This window comes from Oryx dammah, unplaced genomic scaffold (assembly GCF_014754425.2).
Source record: "Oryx dammah isolate SB20612 unplaced genomic scaffold, SCBI_Odam_1.1 HiC_scaffold_3, whole genome shotgun sequence".
NCBI classification, from domain to species: Eukaryota; Metazoa; Chordata; class Mammalia; order Artiodactyla; family Bovidae; genus Oryx; species Oryx dammah.
Genome location: NW_024070187.1, coordinates 8,552,267 through 8,572,764, shown reverse-complemented (window position 1 = coordinate 8,572,764; position 20,498 = coordinate 8,552,267). Strand labels below are relative to the sequence as shown.

At 37.6% G+C, this 20,498-nt stretch overlaps 1 long non-coding RNA gene across 1 annotated transcript in view; it reads left to right on the top strand.

Annotated features, from left to right (window-relative positions):
- The first annotated feature begins 163 nt into the window (after window positions 1-163).
- LOC120861694 overlaps window positions 164-20,498 on the top strand; it is a 36,212-nt gene continuing 15,877 nt past the window's right edge. The window contains exon 1 of the long non-coding RNA XR_005720584.1: window positions 164-284. This is a non-coding gene — a long non-coding RNA (uncharacterized LOC120861694). The remainder of the gene's footprint in view (window positions 285-20,498) is intronic.

Genomic DNA, 20,498 nt, shown 5'->3' with positions numbered 1-20,498 from the left:
ACATATGCCCCCCTGACTTTCCATGGGATACAATGATAAGATCTGGTCAGAATGCATGGGGAATATATTTGATGATTGAAAATAAATAGGAACTGCTTGACCAGATTCTAAGTAACCTATGTGATCTGAATTTTTTATTTTCCTCCCTGTTCCATCTAGCCCCCACACATGAACTTAGCTTAGTGGTAAACATGGAGAGAACATGATGGTGCAGACAGAGGGCTCCAGGAGAAGCTTTCTGCTTCTGACTTAAAGAGTAGGAACCTCAACTTCTAAAGCTAACAGTAAGTTTAAAAAAACACTATAATTTGTTTTCTCTTTTGTCTTTTTCTGTTCTTTCTATGCCCTGGACCATAGATAGTTCACTGGCATTGGCAACTGCAGTGGCAGCAGAGAGAGAAACAATGCATTACCTTTTAGGGTAACAATGATTCAGATGTTAGAGATTAATAAATAATCTTTAATTAATAATTAGAAATTCCTCACCAGAAACCATGGAAGAATGAACTTGCATGACATATTTAAAGTACTGAGAAAAAAGAACTGTCAAGTGCTAAATTTTATAGCCAGTGAAAATATCTTTCTGAAATGAAGATGAAATAAAGACATTTTCAGATGAAGAAAAACTAAGAAAATTCATAACCAACAAATAAGCTCTAAAATTGTTGCTAAAATTTCTTCAGGTATAAAGGAAATGATACTAGAAGGAAACCTAGAACACTGAAATATCAGGAAGGATGAACAACAGAAATGATATATATTTAAGTCAATATTTGCAATTGTTTGGTAATTGCATTATATATATATATATATATATATATATATATATACACACACACATTATATACATACATGCACATACTTGCTAAACATGCTTTAAGAACTTTGGAGGATAGTTTATACTATATATGTATAGTTTATGTATGTGTGTGTGTGTGTATGTATATAATTTCACTTGAAGTAGAAAGATGTTGATTTTAAGTAGCCTGTGAAAAGTATGCATTTTAAATCCTAGTTTTTTTTCTTTGCAAAATAAATTTTGCAAAGAGATACAGTTAAAATTACAATTGATACATTAAGCTGGAACATAATATTCAAATAACCCAACATAAAAGAGAAAAAGGGAAATAAAAAACAGGAAAGAAGACAACAAAAAAGAATAATCCAAATCAGTCAATAACTATATTTCTGGAAGTCTATTTTAAAGCATCTATTTAAAAATATAGCTTGTCAAAAGGTATTAAGAAAACAACACAACTACATGTTATCCATAAGAAACTCACTTCAAAATTAATGATATAGATTGGTTAAAATCAAAAGGATGGAAAAAGCTATGCTCTGCAAAAGCTAATCAAAGAAGGTTTGAGTGACTATGTTACTCTCTGAAGTAGATCTCAAAGCAAATTACCAGGGATGAAAGAAGATATTATATATCGATAAAAGGGTCAGTTCACCAAGGAGAAATAACAATCTTAAGTGTTTGTATACTTAAAAATAGAACCTTAAAGTACACAAAGCAGAAACTCAAAGAAATGAAAGTACCCTGGAAGCTCATCCATCCTTAATTGCATCTGCCACCTCTGTCTCTTGTAGTCACTTTTTTTTTTTAAATTTCACTTGTGTTTTCCCATTGTTATCCACATATGCTGTCTTAGCCCCACCTCAATTAAAACAATATTTTCTTGACCTCCCATCGCTGTAGAAACTATATTTTTTTTTCCTTTTACAGTAAAAACTTGGAAGTTGTCTGTGTTCCCCTGTCTTCACCTGCACTCCTCTGACTGTATGTTGAGCACACCTTATATGCCCATAATTCCATAAAATTTGCAGTTCTCAAGGTCATGAATGCCTCGACATTGCCTAATCCAATAGTCATTCTTCCTTTCTCACCTTCCTGAACTTTTGGCAGCATTTGACAGTGCTGATCATTCCCTCTGTGGAGTGTTTTCGAACTCCATCCTTTGACCTCACTTGCTGTTTTTCTCCCCTGTTTTACATCCACTTCAGATAACTGACCTGTGAACAATGAAAGACTCTACCCACCTCCCTAGTAGCAGCTTTTTCTAAAATTGGTCAATTTGCTGTATCTTCTAGTTGCTCAAGCCAAAACGAACAAACAGAAAAGCACAATTTTATTCTGAATGTCTGTTCATCTTTCACATGAAATTTATTAGATCTAGTTTGAAATACTTTCTGAATCTTATAACTTTTGAGTAACTCCACTGTTTAGCCTGTGTTCATAGCACTGTCATCTTCACTTAGATTTTTGTGTTGACCTCCAAGAAGTCTCCCTCTTTTTATCTTTGTTTCCATATGCACCCACTGTATTTTCCACACTAATGTGAGATTGATCTTTCTGAATGTGAAGTTCAGTTCAGTTCAGTTCAGTTCAGTCACTCAGTCATGTCCGACTCTTTGCGACCCCATGAATTGCAGCACACCAGGCCTCCCTGTCCATCACCATCTCCCAGAGTTCACTCAGACTCACGTCCATTGAGTCTGTGATGCCATCCAGCCATCTCATCCTCGGTCTTACCCTTCTCCTCCTGCCCCCAATCGCTCCCAGCATCAGAGTCTTTTCCAATGAGTCAACTCTTCGCATGAGGTGGCCAAAGTACTGGAGCTTCAACTTTAGCATCATTCTTTCCAAAGAAATCCCAGGGTTGATCTCCTTCAGAATGGACTGGTTTGATCTCCTTGCAGTCCAAGGGACTCTCAGGAGTCTTCTCCAACACCACAGTTCAAAAGCATCAATTCTTTGGGCGCTCAGACTTCTTCACAGTCCAACTCTCACATCCATACATGACCACAGGAAAAACCATAGCCTTGACTAGACGGACCTTAGTCGGCAAAGTAATGTCTCTGCTTTTAAATATACTATCTAGTTTGGTCATAACTTTTCTTCCAAGGAGTAAGTGTCTTTTAATTTCATGGCTGCAGTCACCATCTGCAATGATTTTTGAGCCCCCCAAAATAAAGTCTGACACTGTTTCCACTGTTTCCCCATCTATTTCCCATGAAGTGATGGGACCAGATGCCTGGGTCTTCATTTTCTGAATGTTGAGCTTTAAGCCAACTTTTTCACTCTCCTCTTTCACTTTCATCAACAGGCTTTTTAGCTCCTCTTCACTTTCTGCCTTAAGGGTGGTGTCATCTGCATATCTGAGGTTATTGATATTTCTCCCAGCAAACTTGATTCCAGCTTGTGTTTCTTCCAGTCCAGCGTGAAGTTAGATCATGTCATATCTCTGTGGTTCCACTGTCTCAAGAAAAGCCAAATAATTTTTATGTCCAACAGGGCTCTACATAGTCTTCCCCTCCTGATAAGCCATCCTTAATTCCTTCTCCTAGCTCACTCAAAATATCCAGCCACTTTGATCTCATTCTTTTTTCAGTGCACAGAAAATGTTCTGTAGGTCATCTGTAACTGCTCTTCTACAATCTTACTGAGCTGTTCCTCAGTTATATCTATGGCTTTTACTAGCAATTCTATTATAAATACTGTATCTCTTATCACTTTATGACCCTTAACCTGTTTTTTTCCCCTCATTCTTAGTTCTTTCTACCACTTGCCATAATGTGTATTTATTTGTATCTGTTTTATTTCCTGTTTTCCACTTAAAAGTGAGTGATACAAAAATAGGCCTTTTCTCTTTAAAAAATTTTAATTGACCTATAATTGATATATTAATTTCAGGTATAACATGATTTATTATTTGTACATATTATGAAATAATCACTACAGTGTCTAGCTACATTCTTTACTATACCTATTTATTTATTTATTTATTTTTGTCTTAATAAGAACCTTTAAGATCTGCTCTGGAAGCAAGGTTCAAATACACAACACACTATTGTTAGCTATAATCCTCATGCTGTACTTTACATCCTATGACTTATTTATGTTATAACTAGCAGTGTGTACCTTTTGATCACCTCACATTTTTTATTGGCAGTTTCTTTTTTTTTTTTAATTTTTATTTTTACTTTATTTTACTTTACTATATTGGTTTTGGCATACATTGACATGAATCCACCACAGGTGTACATGAGCTCCCAAACATGAACCCACTTCCCACCTCCCACCCCACATCATCTCTCCAGATCATCCCCATGCACCAGCCCCAAGCATCCTGCATCCTGCATCAAACATAGACTGGCGATTCATTTCTTACATGATAGTATACATGTTTCAGTGCCATTCTCCCAAATCATCCCACCCTCTCCCTCTCTCTCAGAGTCCAAAAGTCCGTTCTATACATCTGTGTCTCTTTTGCTGTCTCGCATACAGGGTCATCATTACCATCTTTCTAAATTCCATATATATGTATTAGTATACTGTATTGGTGTTTTTCTTTCTGGCTTACTTCACTCTGTATAATCGGCTCCAGTTTCATCCATCTCATTAGAACTGATTCAAATGTATTATTTTTAACGGTGGAGTAATACTCCATTGTGTATATGTACCCCAGCTTTCTTATCCATTCATCTGCTGATGGACATCTAGGTTGTTTCCATGTCCTGGCTATTATAAACAGTGCTGCAATGAACATTGGAGTACATGTGTCTCTTTCAATTCTGGTTTCCTCAGTGTGTATGCCCAGCAGTGGGATTGCTGGGTCATAAGGCAGTTCTATTTGCAATTTTTAAAGGGATCTCCACACTGTTCTCCATAGTGGCTGTACTAGTTTGCATTCCCACCAACAGTGTAAGAGGGTTCCCTTTTCTCCACACCCTCTCCAGCATTTATTGCTTGTAGACTTTTGGATCGCAGCCATTCTGACTAGTGTGAGGTGGTACCTCATTGTGGTTTTGATTTGCATTTCTCTAATAATGAGTGATGTTGAGCATCTTTTCATGTGTTTGTTAGCCATCCATATGTCTTCTTTGGAGAAATGTCTATTTAGTTCTTTGGCCCATTTTTTGATTGGGTCGTTTAATTTTCTGGACTTGAGCTGCATAAGTTGCTTCTATATTTTTGAGATTAGTTGTCTGTCAGTTGCTTCATTTGCTATTATTTTCTCCCATTCAGAAGGCTGTTTTTTCACCTTGCTTATATTTTCCTTTGTTGTGCAGAAGCTTTTAATTTTAATTAGATCCCATTTGTTTATTTTTGCTTTTATTTCCAGTATTCTGGGAGGTGGATCATAGAGGATCCTGCTGTGATTTATGTCGGAGAGTGTTTTGCCTATGTTCTCCTCTAGGTGTTTTATAGTTTCTGGCCTTACATTTAGATCTTTAATCCATTTTGAGTTTATTTTTGTGTGTGGTATTAGAAAGTGATCTAGTTTCATTCTTTTACAAGTGGTTGACCAGTTTTCCCAGCACCACTTGTTAAAGAGATTATCTTTACTCGATTGTATATTCTTGCATCCTTTGTCAAAGATAAGGTGTCCATATGTGTGTGGATTTATCTCTGGGCTTTCTATTTTGTTCTATTGATCTATATTTCTGTCTTTGTGCCAGTACCATACTGTTTTGACTGTGGCTTTGTAATAGAGCCTGAAGTCAGGCAAGTTGATTCCTCCAGCAGGAACAAGACAAAGGTGCCCACTTTCACCGCTACTATTCAACATTGTTCTGGAAGTTTTGGCCACAGCAATCAGAGTAGAAAAAGAAATAAAAGGAATCCAAATTGGAAAATAAGAAGTAAAACTCTCACTGTTTGCAGATGACATGATCCTCTACATAGAAAACCCTAAAGACTCCACCAGAAAATTACTAGAGCTAATCAATGAATATAGTAAAGTTGCAGGATATAAAATCAACACACAGAAATTCCCTGCATTCCTATACACTAATAATGAGAAAGTAGAAAAAGAAATTAAAGCAGTGTTTCTGTCAATGAAAATAAAAACTGGCACATAGTAGCTGCTCAGTAAATATTGGACAGATGACTAGTGGAATGTAAAGGTGACCATTGTGCCTGACAGAGAGTGATGATCAGGAGGAAGACTGGATAACCTATGAAAGAAAAGCAAGGACACCGAGGAGCCACTCTGTGGCTTGAAGAAGAAAATTGATAGTACTGCATTGCAATGGCAGAGAAGGCAATGGCACCCCACTCCAGTCCTCTTGCCTGGAAAATCCCATGGACAGAGGAGCTTGGTAGGCTGCAGTCCACGGGGTCGCAAACAGTTGGGGACGACTGAGAGACTTCACTTTCACCTTTCATATTCATGCATTGGAGAAGGAAATGGCAACCCACTCCAGTGTTCTTGCCTGGAGAATCCCAGGAACGGGGGAGCCTGGTGAGCTAGCTACCATCTATGGGGTCGCACAGAGTCGGACATGACTGAAGCGACTTAGCAGCAGCAGCATTGGAATGGTGAGTGATCACTGTGTCTGCTGTGGCAAGAATGGATTTTAGGGAAACAGAATTCAGGAAGTTAGGTGCCTCGTGAACAGTCTGAGAGAGCATTGTGGCCTAGGCATGTACAGTAGGGTATTCCAGGATTAGCCACAGAGTGGGTGGTGGTGAAGTGACCACTGTAAACGGGATGTTTCAAGCATCCAGAAGGCCGTTTAACATGGGCACCTAAAGATGGGTGCTGACAGTATGTAAGTGGGAGGCCACACCACAGTAGATGAAAAGAGGGGCTAGATGAGATTATTTAGATAAAAATAGATGCATGCACAATGTAGTCCAACAAATACATTTAGGTATTTGAACAGGGCCCAGAGAACAACAACAAAGAATGAAAAAGAGAAGCCAATATCATGAGGTTAAGCCCATAGTATAATGTATAAACTAGGAGAGAGTGGTGAGCCTAAAGAAGCCAATAGTAGTATAAAATGTTTCAAAAGGAAAATGATAGTTAATGGTGCCAAGTGTTCCAGACAGAGAGTATGTAGGATGAAAATATATAGGCCTAATATTCAAAAGCAGAGACATTACTTTGCTGACTAAGGTCCGTCTAGACAAGGCTATGGTTTTTCCTGTGGTCATGTATGGATGTGAGAGTTGGACTGTGAAGAAAGCTGAGCACCGAAGAATTGATGCTTTTGAACTGTGGTGTTGGAGAAGACTCTTGAGAGTCCCTTGGACTGCAAGGAGATCCAACCAGTCCATTTTAAAGGAGATCAGTCCTGGGATTTCATTGGAAGGAATGATGCTAAAGCTGAAGCTCCAGTACTTTGGCCACCTCATGCGAAGAGTTGACTCATTGGAAAAGACTCTGATGCTGAGAGGGGTGGGGGGCAGGAGGAGACGGGGACGACTGAGGATGAGATGGCTGGATGGCATCATGGACTCAATGGACGTGAGTCTGAGTGAACTCCGGGAGATGGTGATGGACAGGGAGGCCTGGCGTTCTGCAATTCATAGGGTCGCAAAGAGTCAGACACGACTGAGTGACTGAACTGAACTGAACTGAACTGAATATTATCTAATATAGGCTATTAGATAAGCACTGTGAAATTCCATAAGGTTCATAGAATTCATTCATTCAACAGCAACAACTACATGTAGCAGAACAGTGTTTTTAGAATGGCACTAAATTTTATCAAAGAAGACAGAATTACAGTGTTAATATTCTAGTGGTTTACACTAGCATTAAGTAATTGATAGCAAATAAATCACTTTATAATTTTATTTTTAAACGTGCTATTATATAATCATTTTCCCTAGTAATTTTCATTCATGGAGTTGATTCTACAGATTTATCTGTACATACAAAAAGTAATATATGCAGGGTTATTTATTGCACTATTGCTGATTGTACCACTATTTCTCATGGCAAAATAATGTTGAAATAAGGTACTCATTCACTTATTGATAGATAAATAAGAAATGATATAGCAGTAAGGCTTCTGTGTAGCTGAACTGTGAATGAAGAATGGGTTTATGCACTGATATGAATTGACCACTGAGAGATACAGTCGTAAATATATGATGTATATAAACATAAGTAATTGCTGAATATTGTTAATACTATAATGCTATTAGTGTAAAAATCAGAAAAAAAACTAATACACTTGTTATCTTGAATATGCATGCAGTATTTTCAGAATTTTCTTCAAGATGCTGTTGTTTAACCCTCATTTAGATACAGAACTACTTATTTGAGATACAGGGATGGGAACTAGACTTGTATAGTGTACTGTTTTGTGAATTTTAGGTTTAGAAACAAATGTTTTGCTATATAAAGTAAACATTTAAAAAGAAGACTTCTGAAAAGGGGTTTGCACCTTTTAAAAAAGTGATTAGTGTTAATTTCTTTTCATTGTTGATTTTATTTTTATTTGTTTTATCAGTGATCTAAAACATATACATAGAAGGACACCCCAGTGGGAAATGGAAGAGGACACTTTGTCATGAACCTTTCTAATTACATCCTATTCTGCTGCCTCATAGTTCCAGATGATTTATAGTTAATCTCTGGTCAGTGACATTGATGCAGGAGAAAAAACAGTTGCAATAGTTAGGCTCAGAAACATCTTTGAAATGAAATACAAATCATTTCCTAAAGAGAAGTCAGCGTCAGTAATTGTTACATCAGTTCGTTTAAGTCTCTCAGTCATGCCTGACTCTTTGCGACCACATGGACCACAGCACAACAGGCCTCCCTGTCCATCACCAACTCCAGGAGTTTACCCAAACTCATGTCAGTTGAGTCGGTGGTGCCATCCAACCATGTCATCTTCTGTTGTTCCCTTCTCCTCCCGCCTTCATTTTCCCCAGCACCAGGGTCTTTTCAAATGAGTCAGCTCTTCGCATTAGGTGGCCAAACTATAGGAGTTTCAGCTTCAGCATCAGTCCTTCCAATGAATATTCAGGACTGATCTTTAGGATAATCTGCTTAGATCTCCTTGCACTTCAAGGGACTCTCAAGAGTCTTCTCAAACACCACAGTTCAAAAACATCAATTCTTCGGTGATCACCTAGTTTCATAGTCCAACACTCACATCCATACATGACTACTGGAAAAACCATAGCCTTGACTAGACAGACCTTTGTTGGCAAAGGAATGTCTCTGCTTTTTAATAAGCTGTCTAGTTTGGTCATAACTTTCCGTCCAAGGAGTAAGTGTCTTAATTTCATGGCAGCAGTCTCAATCTGCAGTGATTTTGGAGCACCAAAAAATAAAGCCTGCCGCTGTTTCCATTGTTTCCCAATCTTTTGGCATGAAATGATGGGATCAGATGCCATGATCTTAGTTTTCTGAATGTTGAGCTTTAAGTCAACTTTTTGACTCTTCTCTTTCACTTTCATCAAGAGGCTCTTTAGTTCTTCTTCCCTTTCTGTCATAAGGATTGTGTAATCTGCTTGTCTGAGGTTATTGATATTTTCCCTGGCAATCTTGGTTCCAGCTTGTGCTTCCTTCAGCCCAGTGTTTCTCATGGTGTACTCTACATATAAGATAAATAAGCAGGGTAACAATATACAGCCTTGATGTACTCCTTTTCCGATTTGGAACCAGTCTGTTGTTCCATGTCCAGTTCTAACTGTTGCTTCCTGACCTGCATACAGATTTCTCAAGAGGCAGGTCAGGTGGTCTAGTATACCCATGTCTTTCAGAATTTTCCACACTTTATTGTGATCCACACAGTCAAAGGCTTTCGCATAATCAATAAAGCAGAAATATATGTTTTTTGGAACTTTTTTTCCATGATCCAGTGGATGTTGGCAATTTGATCTCTGTTTCCTTTGGCTTTTCAAAACCAGCTCGAACATCTGGAAGTTCAGGTTCACATATTGTTGAACCTGGCTTGGAGAATTTTGAGCATTACTTTACTAGCATGCGAGATGAGTGCAAATGTGTGGTAGTTTGAGCATTCTTTGGCATTGCCTTTCTTAGGGATTGGAATGAAAACTGACCTTTTCCAGTTCTGTGGCCACTGCTGAGTTTTCCAAATTTGCTGGCATATTGAGTGCAGCACTTTCATAGCATCATCTTTTAGGTTTTGAAATAGCTCAATTGGAATTCCATCACCTCCGTTAGTTTTGTTCATAGAGATGCTTTCTAAGGCCCACTTGATTTCACATTCTAGGATGTCTTGGCTCTAGGTGAGTGATCACACCATCATGATTATCTGGGTCATGAATATCTGTTTTATACAGTTCTTCTGTGTATTCTTGCCACCTCTTTTTAATATCTTCTGATTCTGTTAGGTCCTTACCATTTCTGTTCTTTATTGAGCCCATCTTTGCATGAAATATTCCCTTGGTATTTCTAATTTTCTTGAAAAGATCTCTAGTCTTTCCCATTATATTGTTTTCCTTTATTTCTTTGCACCAATCAATGAGGAAGGCTTTCTTAACTCTCCTTGCTATTCTTTGGAACTCTGCATTCAAATGAGTATACCTTTCCTTTCCTCCTTTACTTTTTGCTTCTCTTCTATTCACAGCTATTTGTAAGGCCTTCTTAGACAGTCACTTTTCATTTTTGCATTTCTTTTTCTTGGGGATGGTCTTGATCCCTGTCTCCTATCAGTGTCACGAACCTATGTCCATAGTTCATCAGTCACTCTGTCTATCAGATCTAGGCCCTTAAATCTATTTCTCACTTCCACTGTATAATCATAAAGGATTTGATTTAGGTCATACCTGAATGGTTTAGTGGTTTTCCCTACTTTCTTCAATTTAACTCTGAATTTGGTAATAAGGAGTTCATGATCAGAGTCACAGTCAGCTCCTGGTCTTGTTTTTGCTGACTGTATAGAGCTTCTCCATCTTTTACTGACAATAATATAATCAATCTGATTTTGGTGTTGACCATCTGGTGATGTCCATGTGTGGAGTCTTCTCTTGTGTTGTTGGAAGAAGTTGTTTGCTATGACCAGTGCGTTCTCTTGGCAAAACTGTATTAGCCTTTGCCCTGCTTCATTCTGTATTCCAAGGCCAAATTTGCCTGTTACTCCATTTGTTTCTTGACTTCATACTTTTTCATACCAGTCCCTATAATGAAAAGGACATCTTTTTTGAGTGTTAGTTCTAGACGGTCTTGCAGGTCTCCATAGAACTGTTTAACTTCAGCTTCTTGAGCATTACTGGTCAGGGCATAGGCTTGGATTACCATGATTTTGAATGGTTTGCCTTGGAAACAAACAGAGATCATTCTATTGTTTTTGAGAAAGCATCAAAGTACTGCATTTCAGATTCTTTTTTTGACTCTGATGGCTACTCCACTTCTTTTAAGGGATTCTTGCCCATAGTAGTAAATATAAGGGTCCTCTGAGTTAAATTCACCCATTCTAGTCCATTTTAGTTCGCTAATTCTTAAAATGTCAGTGTTCACTCTTTCCATCTCCTGTTGACCACTTCCACATTACTCTGATTCATGGACCTAACATTCAGTGAGTTGGCACTTCACATCAGGTGGCCAAAATATTGGAGCTGAGCTTCAGCATCAGTCCTTTAAATGAATACTTAGGATTGATTTCCTTCAGGATTTACTGGTTTGATCTCCTTATAGCCCAAGGGACTCTCAAGAGCCTTCTCTTACACCGTAGTTCAAAAGCGTCAATTCTTCTGCATCAGCCATCTTCATGGCCCAACACTCACATCCATGCATGACTGCTGGAAAAACCATAGCTTTGAATATGCAGACCTTTGTTGGCCGAGTAATGTCTCTGCTTTTTAATACACTGTCTAGGTTTGTCATAGCTTTTCTTCCTAGGAGCAAGCATCTTTTAATCTCATGGCTACAGTCATCATCTGTAGTGAATTTGGAGCCCAAGAAAATAGTCTGTTACTAGTTTCAATTTTTTCCCCATTTATTTGCCATGAAGTGTTGGGATTGGGTGCTGTAGTCTTAGTTTATTATTTTTTTTTAATAATGAGTTTTAAGCAAGCTTTTTCACTCTGTTCTTTAACCTTCATCAAGAGGCTCTTTTAGTTCCTCTTTACTTTCTACCATTAGGGTGTTGTCATCTGCATATCAGAGAAAATCTTGATTCCAAGAAATCTTTATTCCAACCTGGCATTTTGAATGATGTATTCTGCATTTCAGTTAAATAAGAGGGTGACAGTATATAGCCTTGACACACTCCTTTCCCAGTTTAGAACCAGTCTGTTGTGTTGTTTCATGTCTGGTTCCATCTGTTGTTCCATGTTGCTTCTTGACCTGCATACAGATTTCTCAGAAGGCAGGTAAGTTGGTCTGTTAGCCCCATCTCTGGAAGAATTTTCCATAGTTTTTTGTTATCCACACAGTCAGAGGCTTTAGTGTAGTCGATGATTCAGAAGTAAATGTTTCTCTGGAACTCTCTTGCTTTTTCTAGGAGCCAATGGATGTTGGCAATTTGATCTCTGGTTCTTCTGCCTTTTCTAAATATAGCTTGTACATTGGGAAGTTCTTGGTTCACATGCTGTTGAAGTCAAGATTGAAGGATTTTGAGCTAGCATGTGAAGTGAGTGAAGTGAGCACAATAGTACCTTCTTTGGCATTGCCCTCCTTTGGGATTAGAATGAAAACTGACCTTTTCCAGTCCTGTGGCCACTGCTGAGTTTTCCAAGTTTGCCGGTATATTGAGTGAAGCGCTTTGACAGCATCATCCTTTAGGATATGAAATAGCTCAACTGGAATTCCATCACCTCCACTAGCCTTGTTTATAATAATGCTTCATAAGGTCTACTTGATTTCACACTCCAGGATATCTGGCTCTAGGTGAGTGATCATACCATCATGGTTATCAGGGTCATTAAGACTTTTTTTGTACAGTTTCCCTGTGTATTCTTGTCAGCTCTTCTTAATGTCTTCTGTTTATATTAGGTTGATAGTGTTTCTGTCCTTTTTGTGCCCTTCTTTGCATGAAATATTCCCTTGGTGCCTGTCATTTTCTAGGAGGTCTCTAGTCTTTCTTATTCTATTGTTTTCCTCTATTTCTTTGTATTGTTCACTGTGATATATGGGAATTAACAGTTGGTCAACTCTTCACAGAGTGGTTGGGAGAAAACATAAGTTTTGGTTTTGAGCTGCTAGGTGTAGAGGTAGTCAATTAGGAGCAGGAGCCAAAGTGAAAATAAGAACCAAGACTTTATGCGTTTACTACAACCTTATAGGCAGGAAGGCAAAACAGGAGGCAGGAATGTTGCATTTTCTCCTGGATTAGTATCAGGAAGTGTCAGTCTGATGACACAGCACGAGTGGCGTAATCCTCTCACAGCCAAGGAGCCTTGAGTGAAAGTCTCCTGACGTTTTAGGTACCCAGGGAGCTTGGTGGTTAGAGCGAGGGAAGGGGTAGGAGTAGAAAAGTACTGAGTGGAGAATTATCTTAGTCAAGCTTTGCACCCCTGAAAGGAGTTGTCAGCAGGAACTCCTGAAAAGTGCTTCAGCCTAAACTTGCATCCCCTTCACTGGGAGGCCTCTGACTGAAGGCACTTGGGCCGGGAATAGAGGCAGGCCTGGAGCATTGCTGGTGGGGAGGAAGGAACTCTGGAGGGACCAGTGGGCCTGTGTTTACATCTCTCTCCAGAAAACTGTAACACACTGGCTGTGCACTCAATGTGGTGCACAGAGTGCCACTGTCTCCTGTGAGACTTGACAGGTAAAGCCATGTGCTCACCTGTGGTCAGGATCAAAAGATCACACGCAGAACTTGGGCCTGGAGCCAGACTTTTTATTAAGCTATGTGAATGTGTTTCTAAAGCTATAAAGTATTATTTATATTTAAGACATACATATTATTAATGTTTTTTATTAGACTTCCCTGGTGGCTCAGATGGTAAAGCGTCTGTCTAAAATGTGGGAGACTAGGTTCGATCCCTGGGTCAGGAAGATCTCCTGGAGAAGGAAATGGCAATCCACTCCAGTACTATTGCCTGGAAAATCCCATAGACAGAGGAGCCTGGTAGGCTACAGTCCATGGGGTTGCAAAGAGCCAAACACGACTGAGTGATTTCACTTTCACTTTTAATATTAATGCAGTTAAAAGTATGAGTGTACAAGCAGTATTTCCTTATATAGAAAAAATAATTCTATAGAACATTTAAATTTAAGACAAATGTCACGTTACTCTACCCTTGCTCTAACCCCCTGTTGTAGTTGACTACTGGGAAGAAATTGTTAATATGATAATTTAAAGTATTTTGAGAAAGAATAATTATACTGATTAAAATACAAAGAAAACTTTTCCTTGTTGGGAACAATGGATATTGGATTGTGAAAATATGATTTAAGATCCAAGTATCCTGAGAAATTTGAAGTGACTCCATGAGCAGGTTGTACATAATGATATTGTATGACTATATTAACATTTTAGATATTTCTGATAGAATTTGGTTTAGATTGATTTTATCTTTGCTGTATTATGGATGTCTGAGTCTAGTTGGAAATAGTGTTTGGCCTCCTTATACAGCAACAGATGCACTATTTGCATAACTAAGATGTTATATGTGGGCTTGTTTTTTGGCTGCCTCTAGATTTATGACACCAAATTATGTTCTATACATACGGAAGAAAATCTGATGAGGTAATGGATGTCAGTGGAAAGAAGTTAATTTAGTTCCTCTTACAAATAGTAGGGGCTTCTCTGGTGACTCAGATGGTAAAGCGTATGCCTGCAATGCAGGAGACCTGGGTTCCATCCCTGCATCAGGAAGATCCCCTGGAGAAGGCAATGGCAACCCACTCCAGTACTCTTGCCTGGAAAATCCTATGGATGGAGGAGCCTGGTAGGCTACAGTCCATGGGATCGGAAACAGTTGGACACAACTGAGCAACTTCACTTCACAAATATTAAATGTTTTAAAGTCACTCTGATGTAATTTTTGGTATGTGAATTAATTGCTTCATTCATGGATGTATATATTTTACATAGAAGGTTTTTAAAGTTAAAAAATGACTATAATGTTTAGAAATAATCTGTATCTTTATTTCTAATTGTATTGTTTGAATAATATATTTGAACTCTTTAGTAACTATGTATTATTTTTCACTAACATTTTGGATTTTATCTGCCAACTCTACAATTATATATCAGTTTAAATAATTTAAGCATAATGACATTTAAAACTTTTTAGAATGTGTAATAATCATATATTTAGATATGAAAATGCTTTCAGAGTATAAAAGTTAAAAAACAACTTCTTATTTAAAATATGATACTGGTCCATTTTTGTTATGACTTCATCTCATTTAATTCTAATACATCAGTTAGAAACATGTAACATTGTGAAATAAGCATTAGCTTATTTAGCTCAAGTATTCTTAGATTCAAATCTGCTCTCTATTATATAGCTAAACAGAGACAAATTAATGAGCTTGGTTCCTCAGTGGCATTTATACAGGTAATAAAACTATCACACACTAATGTTGAAACATATTAAATTATATATTCATGTAGGTATACATAGGTATTTATGTGCGATTATACACACACACACAAAAAAAACATTTTTAATATTGTATGTGACTATAGACATATATTTGTGTATTCTTATTTGTATATTCAGTAGCTGAGATATATAAATTATCTACCCTTCAAATAGTTTATAATCTGATGATGGAGATAGAGAAAAGTAAGTATATAGAAATGTAGGGTACCATGGAGCTCAGAGTAGAGGCAGCCTGAGCTGAGTGAAGGATATATTTGGGAAAAAAAAAAAAAAAAAAACAGGATTGAATATGGTTAGGCTTTCTAGAAACAAGTGAGAAATTAAAAATAAAATGAAAAATAAAATTTAAGGAAAAAAGGAACATGGTCATTCATGTAGGAAGCATAAAGAGAGACACAGAAGAGAAGAATAAAATAAAGTTGTTTAATTAGAAAACACTTTTTAATTGTTGATGATGCTTAAGCAAGAAGGGAATAGGTAAGATGAGAGTGTAAACGAGTGGCAGATTTTGTGTATTGTGGAAGAAACTTTGGACTTTATTTGGTGACACAATATATTAATCTTATAATTATATAATTCCTTAAAAGATCCATCTGACAGACTGGTGGATAATGGGTTGGTTGGGTTAAGTTTGAAATAGAAAGATGAGTTAGGTGATTATTGGCTTTTTTTTTTTTTTTTTTTTTACCGTGGACACAGTGGAATTCTGAACAAAGTATAAAATATAGATAGAAAAAAAAAATAGCATCAGTAAGCCAGTTCAGTCACTCAGTCATGTCTGACTCTTTGCGACCCCATGGACTGTAGAATACCAGACTTCCCTGTCCATCACCAACACCCAGAGCTTGCTCAAACTCATGTCCGTTGAGTTGGCGATGCCATCCATCTCATTCTCTGTCAACCCCTTCTCCTTCTGCTTTCAGTCTTTCCCAGCATCAGGGTCTTTTCTAATGAGTCAGTTGTTTGCATCAGGTGGCCAAAGTATTGGAGTTTCAACTTTAACATCAGTCCTTCCAATGAATATTCAGGACTGATTTCCTTTAGGATGAACTGTTTGGATTTACTTGCAGTCCAAGGGACTCTCAAGAGTCTTCTCCAACACCATAGTTCAAAAGCATCAATTCTTTGGCACTCAGCTTTCTTTATAGTCCAACTCTCACATCCACATGTGACTATTGAAAAAAAACCATAGCTTGGACTAGCTGGACATTTGTTGTCAAAGTAATGTCTCTGCTTTTTAATATGCTGTTTATGTTTGTCATAGCTTTTCTTCCAAGGAGCAAGCATATTTTAATTTCATGGCTGCAGTCACCATCTGCAGTGATTTTGAAGCCCAAGAAAATAATATCTGCCACTATTTCCATTGTTTCCCCATCTGCCATGATGCGATGAGACCAGATGGTATGATCTTAGTTTTCTGAATGTCGAGTTTTAAGCCAACTTATAAACTCTCCTCTTTCACTTTCATTAACAGGTTCTTTAGTTCTTCGTTGCTTTCTGCCATAAGGCTGGCATCATCTGTGCATCTGAGGTTATTGATATTTCTTGCGGCTATTTTGATTCCAGCTTGTGCTTCATCCAGCCTAGCATTTTGCCTGATGTACTTTGCATATAAGTTAAATAAGCAGGGTGACAAAATACAACCTTGATGTACTCCTTTCCCGATTTGGAACCAGTCTGTTGTTCCATGTCTGGTTCTAACTATTGCTTCTTGACCTGCATACAGATTTCTCAGAAGGCAGGTCAGGTGGTCTGGTATTCCCATCTCTTGAAGAATTCTCCATAGTTTGTTGTGATCTACACAGTCAATACATTCTTAAAATATTATACAATGCATATTTTAATATATTTTAAAATCTCACATTTAAAAAAAATTTGTTAGACATTTCAAAGTAGATATGACCAAATAAACTGAAGGAATCTCAATTTTAGAAGTATAGTGTACAGATCGATAGCTAGATGGATCTGGATGCACATGCACATGTGCAGTATTCATTTGCATATGTCTGTATAAATTTCAATCTGGAGTAGACTGAACATGCATGCTAGAACACAAGCTCACTTTCACAGTTGAGCCTGCAGAACAGAAAAATAGTGGAAATAGGGAAATTTACATCAGAGTTATTCAGTCATTTCAGGTCAAAGACACATTTTATTCAAAGTTATTGTTGGAGGATAAATATAGCTTCAAATTTTACGTTTTGAAAAGTTCCAAGGCACTTTTAATTCCAAGTTGCATAAGCTGCTTTCAGGAGAAAATAGAACTTAGTTACATAAGACAGAAAGCACATTAAGGTTTTGATCTTGGTGTAGGGAGCAAAGGTTTAGCTCTAGGTAGAAAACACATCCAGTTAACTGTACCTTCAGAGATATTTAAAGAAATAAGTACAGTTTATGAGCCATCACTGTCCCCAAAGTAACCATGTTTCCCTGACTCCTATGATCATTTAAAAATATTTGTCATTCTGTGATATCTGTATATATTTAAAGCTTTGTGATTCTAAGGGGTAAAAAGTTTCTGTATTAAAATATTTTAGTGGAGAAAAGTCTTTGTTGTTTGATTAAATGGCAGAAAAATGCAGCAGAGATGTTTGTGATTTATGGTAGAGTACTAGACCAGATTTACATTTTTATTCATCTAAAAATTTATTAAAACATTTCAAAGACATACAAGAAAAAATGCTAAGAGAATACCATGGAGGTCTAGTAGTTATGACTCAGTGCTTCCACTGCAGGGGACACAGTTTGATCTCTGGTTGGGAAACTAAGATCCCACATGCCTTTCTGTGGGGCCAAAAAGAAAAAAGTAATAAAAAATTTAAAAATAAGAGTGAATAAAGAACATTAAAAAAGAAAAAAAATATTAAAAAAGGTATCCATAAACTCATTCCTTAGATATAGCCAGTTTCAAACTATGTCATATTTGTTTTATATGTTTTAATTATTAGAGGCAAAAATAGGGAGCTAGATGAAGGAGATTAAAAGGTAAAAACTTCCAATTACAAAATACATGTGTCCTGGATATTAAGTGTACAATGTGTAATACAAATGTACAATGTGGAATATAATCAACAATACTGTAATAACTTTGTATAATAAAAGATGGTAACTAGACTTACCTTGTTGATCATTTGATGATATACAGAAATATATCATTTTGTTGTATACCAAGAAATAACAAAACATTTTAGGTCAATTATATATCAGAAACAAATAAACTATTCATAGTGATCAGATTTGTGATTACCAGAGGAAGAGGGAAGAGAGGATCGAATGCAGTGAAAAGGTACAAACTTACAGTTATAAGAAATTAGTACTAGGGGTGTAATAAACAACCTGATAAAGATAATTAACAATGCTCTATGTTATATATTGGAGAAGGAACTGGCAACCCACTCCAGTATTCTTGCCTGGAGAAACCCAGGGACGGAGGAGCCTGGTGGGCTGCCGTCTATGGGGTCACACAGAGTCGGACATGACTGAAGCGACTTAGCAGCAGCATGTTATATATAGACATAAATGGTGTTACATATGTCAGTTCAGTTCAGTCGCGTCCAACTCTTTGTGACCCCATGGACCACAGCACGCCAGGCCTCCCTGTCCATTACCAACTCCCCGAGTTTACCCAAACTTGTCTCCATTGAGTCGGTGATGCCATCCAAACATTTCATCCTCTGTCTTCCCCTTCTCCTCTTGCCTTCAATCTTTCCCAGCATCAGGGTCTTTTCCAGTGAGTCAGCTCTATGCATGAGGTGGCCAAAGTATTGGAATTTCAGCTTCAACATCATTCCTTCCAAAGAACACTCAGAACTGATCTTGTTTAGGATGGACTAGTTGGATCTCCTTGCAGTCCGAGGGACTCTCAAGAGTCTTCTCCAAAGCCACAGTTCCAAAGCATCAATTCTTTGGTGCTCAGCTTTCTTTATAGTCCAACTCTCACATCCATACATGACTACTGGAAAAACCATAGCCTTGACTAGATGGACCTTTGTTGGCAAAGGAATGTCTCTGCTTTTTAATATGCTGTCTAGGTTGATCATAACTTTCCTTCCAAGGAGTAAGCATCTTTTAATTTCATGGCTGCAGTCACCATCTGCAATGATTTTGGAGCCCCAAAATATAAAGTGAGCCGCAGTTTCCATTGTTTCCCCATCTATTTCCCATGAAGTGATGAGAACGGATGCCACGATGTTAGTTTTCTGAATGTTGAGTTTTAAGCCATCTTTTTTATTTTCCTCTTTCATGGTCATCAAGAGGCTCTTTAGTTCTTCTTCACTTTCTACCATAAGGGTGGTGTCATCTGCATATATATGTGTTATATACACACACACACACGTGTCATCTGCATATATATGTGTTATACACACACACACACAGGCAAACACACACACACACACCTATATATATATATATATATATATATATATATAGGTGGTGATTGCAGCCATGAAATTGAAAGATGCTAACTCCTTGGAAGAAATGTTATGACCAACCTAGACAGCCTATTAAAAAGCAGAGACATTCCTTTGCCAGCAAAGGTCCATCTAGTCAATTATATGATTTTTCCAGTAGTCATGTATAGATATGAGAGCTGGACTAAAGGAAGCTGAATGCTGAAGAATTAATTCTTTTGAACTGTGGTATTGTAGAAGACTCTTGAGAATCCCTTGGACTTCAAGGAGATCCAACCAGTCCATTCCAAAGGAAATCAGTCCTGAGCGTTCATCAGAAGGACTGATGTTGAAGGTGAAACTCCAATACTTTGGCCACCTGATATGAAGAGCTGACTCATTTGAAAGGACCCTGATGCTGGGAAAGGTTGAAGGCAGGAAGATAAGGGGACAAGAGAGGATGAGATGGTTGGATTGCATCACCGACTCAATGGAGACAAGTTTGGGTAAACTCGGGGAGCTGGTGATGAACAGGGAGGCCTGGCATGCTGCAGTCCATGTGGTCTCAAAGAGTCAGACACAACTGAATGACTGAACTGAACTGATGTTAATATGTGAATATTGTTAAGAGTAAATCCTAAGAGGTCTCATCACAAGGGAGATTTTATTTTTTAAGTTTTTCAGTCTATGAATGTTCACTATCGTGGTAATCATTCCATGATTCATGCGAATCAAAGCATAATCATGTACACCTCAAACTTATACAGTTGTCTGTGAATCATATCTCAATAAAACAGGAGGAAAAACAAAGTTAAAAAAAATACACA